We start from the raw sequence: 5,659 nt of genomic DNA, 5'->3' as shown, positions 1-5,659 counted from the left end.
AGACATCACAGACACACCATCTGTTAGAATGGGCAAGGACAGATGACAAAGTGGCAGCTAGTAACTTTGGAGCCCTCACTGTGTGCTGGACACTCATCTGGACTCTGTAATCATTATCCAGAGACAGAATGTAGGTGTCACCTTAGAGATGAGTGCATCTGGCCCTAGGACTTTTCAGACGTTTCTGGTTCCTGGTTAAAAATCTTAAAGATTTTTTAAAGAGTTTTTATGGTGTTTACATATGTATAAAAATTTTTGCCATTTTAACCATTTTTAAGTTTATAGTTCAGTGGCATTAACCCATTCACACTTTTTCTTCCCATAAAGATATTTGAAAGGATAGTTTTCCATTTTCATTTGAGCTGGTATGAATAATTTAGAACCAACCTTTAGTAGCCCACTATAGGCATGTGCATAATTTATTGTATGCATTTTCAGTCACATCTTGGGTATTTTAGAGTGTTGAGGCAAAGATTAAGTAAGATTCTTCTCCCACTGACAAGCCTGCCAAATAGTAGATGTGGTGTTTCAGTAAACGAGGGAGTGAGATGTTCTGAATTCCACCAGACAGAAAAGAGTTAAGAGGGTTTTTCTTCATAGATCATTTATTTTCTACTAAAGATTAAATTAAATGAAATAATATATTATCTACACTAATTTCTCAGGCCTTTGGTGGTAAATTTCTGTCCTTAGTGGATGAATTATTTCAAGATGAGAGCAGAGATGTTTTACACCTCCCAATCATTTCCAGGGAAGCTCAGTCACCTCAGATGGGGCAGAGTAAAAAAGAGGTTTGCCCCAAGGTCGAACCCTGTGGACACAACCTGTTCACTGTTTCTATTCATTTAGGTGATGCTTTTCTTTTCTTTTCTTTTCTTTTTTTGAGTCAGAGTGTCCCTCTCACCCAGGCTGGAGTGCAGTGGCGCGATCTTGGCCTCATTGCAACCTCCACCTCCCTGGTTCAAGCAATTCCCCTGCCTCAGCCTCTCAAGTAGCTGGGATTGCAGGCACACGCCATGACGTCCAGCTAATTTTTTTGTGTTTTTAGTAGAGACAGGGTTTCACCATGTTGTCCAGACTGGTCTCGAACTCCTGACCTCAGGCAATCCGCCTCCCTCAGCCTCCCAAAGTGCTGGGATTACAGGCATGAATCACCGCGCCCGGCCAATACCTTTCTTATTTACACGCCAAGATGATTGACACTCCACTACTTTTCTTTTCTCATTTTCAGATCTGAGTGGTTCACTTCGTCTATTGCTAAACGGATTTTATAACTAATAGGTAAGCGTGTAAATATCGACAAGATATAATCAAATTAATAAACAAGGGACATCCTATGATCCATTCTGCTTCCTTTGCTCTTACCTACATTATCTACTGTGAACAGAAATGTTTTCATCTTGCTGTGCTTTGATTTCCTATTTAGAAAGGTTAGTAAGTCTACAGTAGGTTCCAGGGGAAGCAAAAGCGTCACATGTTGGGGCCAGGCGCGGTGGCTCACGCCTGTAATCCCAGCACTTTGGGAGGCCGAGGCGGGCGGATCACGAGGTCAGGAGATCGAGACCATTCTGGCTAACAAGGTGAAACCCCGTCTCTACTAAAAATACAAAAAAATTAGCTGGGCATGGTGGCCGGCCCCTGTGGTCCCAGCTACTCGGGAGGCTGAGGAAGGAGAATTGCTTAAACCTGGGGGGTGGAGGTTGCAGTGAGCCAAGATCATGCCACTGCACTCTAGCCTGGGCAACAGAGAGAGGCCCTGTCTCAAAAAAATAAGTAAAAATAAAATACATGGTAAGGGATCAACACAGTAAATAACAGCTATTTGCCTCTATGAATAGCAATCTCTTGTTGGCATGATGGGAAGTTGTGGAGCATAAGAAAGGCCTTCTAGGAACTTTCTTTGATGTTCTGGCAGGGCGTAAGCTGGGCTCTTCTGGAGCTGATGGAACCAATTGTTTGCCAGATTTGTTCCTTGCGATTATGGCTAGACCTGCTGGCAACATGACCAGCATGGCAGCACCTCTGAGTATGGTAAAATCGTCAAGCCTCACAGCCTCCCGGGAAGAGTGTTAGGCCTTCAGCTCCTGTGTCAGTGCATAACTGAGTTCCTGTAATCCTACTTATCATGTGTGAGTCGGCTCTACAGAATGGGCAGCAGGGATAGTACAGGGAAGCGTATTAGTTTGCTTGGGCTGCCATAATAGAATCCACAGACTGTCTGGCTTAAAAACAGTTTATTTTCTCACAATTCTGGAGGCTGGAAGCCAAGATCAAGGTGCCAGCCTGGTTGGTTTCCTCTGAGGCGTCCCTCCTTAGCTTGCAGATGATTCCGCTCTGTTACCTCTTCACAGGGTTGTCCCTCTGTGAATGTATGCCGCTGGTGTATCTCCTTGTATTTTAACCTCTGATTCTTATTACAAGAAAAAATATATGAGGCCTTGTTGATCATTGGCTCTAAACTCATTTGAAGGTAGCTTTTAGAAGTACTAAAACCCTGGCCCATATCCAGAAATTTTGATTTCAGTAGTCTATTTTGTGATGGCTTTGGACATTAAAAAAAAACTTTTTTTAATAAATTCTATCAAGCAGATACATGACAAGCTATTAAATGATAAAGAACCCACTGCCGGGCACGGTGGCTCACACCTGTAATCCCAGGACTTTGGGAGGCTGAGGCGAGCGGATCACGAGGTCAGGAGATCGAGACCATCCTGGCTAACAAGGTGAAACCCTGTGTCTACTAAAAATACAAAAATTATCTGAGTGTGGTGGTGCATGCCTGTAATCCCAGCTACTCGGATGGCTGAGGCAGAAGAATTGCTTGAACCTGGGAGGCAGAGATTGCAGTGAGCCAAGATCATGCCACTGCACTCCAGCCTGGCGACAGAGCAAGACTTCGTCTCAAAAAAACAAAAAAAATAAATAAAGAACCCACATGTAGATCGCAGCTTACCTCAACAATCATAAATTCTTTCTAAATCTTTCTTTTCTTTTTTCTTTTTTTTTGAGATGGAGTCTCCCTCTATTGCCCAGGCTGGAGTGCAATGGCACAATCTCTGCCCACTGCAACCTCCACCTCCTGGGTTCAAGTGATTCTCCTGCCTCAGCCTCCCAAGTAGCTGGGACTACAGGCATGCACCACCACACCCAGGTAGGTTTTTTTTTTTTTTTTTTTTTTTTTAGTAGAGATGGGGTTTCACCATGTTGACTAGGCTGGTCTCAAACTCCTGAACTTGTGATCCACCCACCTCGGCCTCCCAAAGTGCCAGGATTACAGGCATGAACCACCACAACCGGCCTGTCAATATTATTTCCTTTACACCCATTAACTTCCCCCACCACTCCAGCATAGCTTCAGGAAAATTCCAGACATATTAGTTATTCTATATATACTGCAGAATATATCTCTCAAAGGGAAAGACATTTAAAAAATACTACTTTAAAATATGATACATACCATTATCATGCCTAAACAATAATGAGTAGTTGCTTAATTCTTCAATATTCATTCACAGATAATATTTTCTGTATTGTATCATTAATGTTTTCACTTAGTTTTTTTTTAAACTCCAGATCCCATCTGCTCTCATGCAATTGGTTGATATGCCTGTTAATCCTTGGTAAAATCCCTTTCTTGTGAGAAATGAATCCTTTATTCTACAGTCTTCCACATGCTGGATTTTGCTAATTTCTTTTCATTGATGTTGTTTAACACTCTCTTTTGTCCCCTGCCTTTCTTGTAAATTGGAAGTTACATCTATCTATTGGCTTCATAATTTGGCATGAATACTTCAGAGACAGTGTCACATTAGCCTTTCAGGAGGCACAAACTGTATGGTTGTCCCTCTTTTTGTAATGAGAGCAGATATTGGCCGTCTTTGCCTAGATCATTTGTGTCATTTGAGACTTAAAATTGAGATGTTTTAATTCTATCTGTTTTTTTTATTAGCTGGAATTCTTCAATAATGAGAACTAACTTCATCTAATATTTGGTAACCAAGAGATACAATTCATATGCCAAACACAGGACAATTGTTTCCTTATTTGCCTCTCTTTACACAATTTGGCATAGTGAATTCATTCTCTAGCATTTTATAATGGTAGACATGAGGTCATTGCTCCTTTAGAGTTACTATGGACTAAAGATGTAATCATATTTGATGCGTTTGAATGCATGTCAGTTATTATTCTTATTGACACTAAAATTTTCCCCATGTGATGCAAACTTCACATCTGAATCTGCCTACTAGAACACAGGGGCAATCACAAAGCAGGTGGTTAGTAAATGTGTACTCGAAGTATGTCGCACGACTTAGTGAGATGTATTGGCATCATATTTAATTGTTTTATTATAACATTACGTTACTGTGCCTGTCCTTCACCACATGTTTAAAACTGACATCACCACTTTGCTGTCTTCGGTGTTGTTAAAGTATTACCGCATTTGGAGACTGCATAAGGCTCACTCGCCTTTACTGGATCTTTCTACTTAGTAGGGAACAAGTGACCTCAACTAGACTCATGGGTTTGTTATCTTTTGGCTTGCAAAATTCATTTCCTCACATTACCATTAATTCTCATTCACGCTGTTTGCTCTATGCTAGTCTGTGCAGTCATCTGCTATTGCTGAGCCTTGCATAACTCAAATTTCCTCACTCCCTAGTACATTTCCTTCTTACCATAGAATGAGTGTTCTTATGGAAGTACAGTCAGCCCTCGGTATCCATGGGTTATGCAGCATTTGTGGGCTCAACCAACTGCACTTGAAAAAAAATAAAATTCTACAAAGTTCAAAAAAAAAAACTTGAATTTTCTACATGCTGAATACTATGTTGAATCCACATGAACGAGTGATGTTTTGGCATGTATTAGGTATTATATGCAATCAGAAGATACTTTAAAGTATAGGGGAGGATGTGTGTAGGTTTTATGCAAATACTACGCACTTTATATCAGGGACTTGAACATCTGAGAATTTTGGTATTCGTGGAGGGAATCCTGGAACCATTTCCCCATGGTTATGGAGGGACTACTGTAGTTTGTCAGTAAATCACCAAGTGTCTCTTCTCTGCTTTTCAATGATATTTTTCCCCAATTATGGGTGTGCATTTTGAGAACTAATGAGTGTTTTGGTGTTGGGTGTTGGTCATATCAAAGACCCTTTGGTGATCAGCCTCTTTTTTCTCAAACTTCAATTTTCTGATTTTTGACATGAGGCTAGGAGCTTACTCTTCTGTGTCATTGTGAAACGAGCTCTACAGAAGATGCGAGCACATTATGAAGCATGCAAATTATGAGATATGTAAGACATTTGTACCCATGATTGCTTGGATATAGGTTGTCACATAAGAAGTGCTGGATTAAACATAGGGGAATAACACAATCCCTTGCATTTACCCTATTACTCTGAGAAAACAGAACAATACTTTCTTCAGGGTTTGCCAGGATATATGCAGGGATTGGCTTGCCATCATGTTAACCTATAAAGATACTCTTTCCACCTTTTAACTCCAAAAGTAGACTACTTTCTGGTGGGCTAGTCCAGCATTTGGCTATCAGGCAATTCTGTTCTTGAGGGTGTTTCACTAAATTTTATTGTAGCAGTTTTGGGTACTGGTAGAAATTGAAAAGGGCTGCATGACTAATAATCCCACTTAGG

Source organism: Hylobates moloch, unplaced genomic scaffold (genome assembly GCF_009828535.3).
Source record: "Hylobates moloch isolate HMO894 unplaced genomic scaffold, HMol_V3 SCAFFOLD_7, whole genome shotgun sequence".
Taxonomy (NCBI): Eukaryota; Metazoa; Chordata; class Mammalia; order Primates; family Hylobatidae; genus Hylobates; species Hylobates moloch.
Note: the sequence above shows the minus strand (reverse complement) of the source record.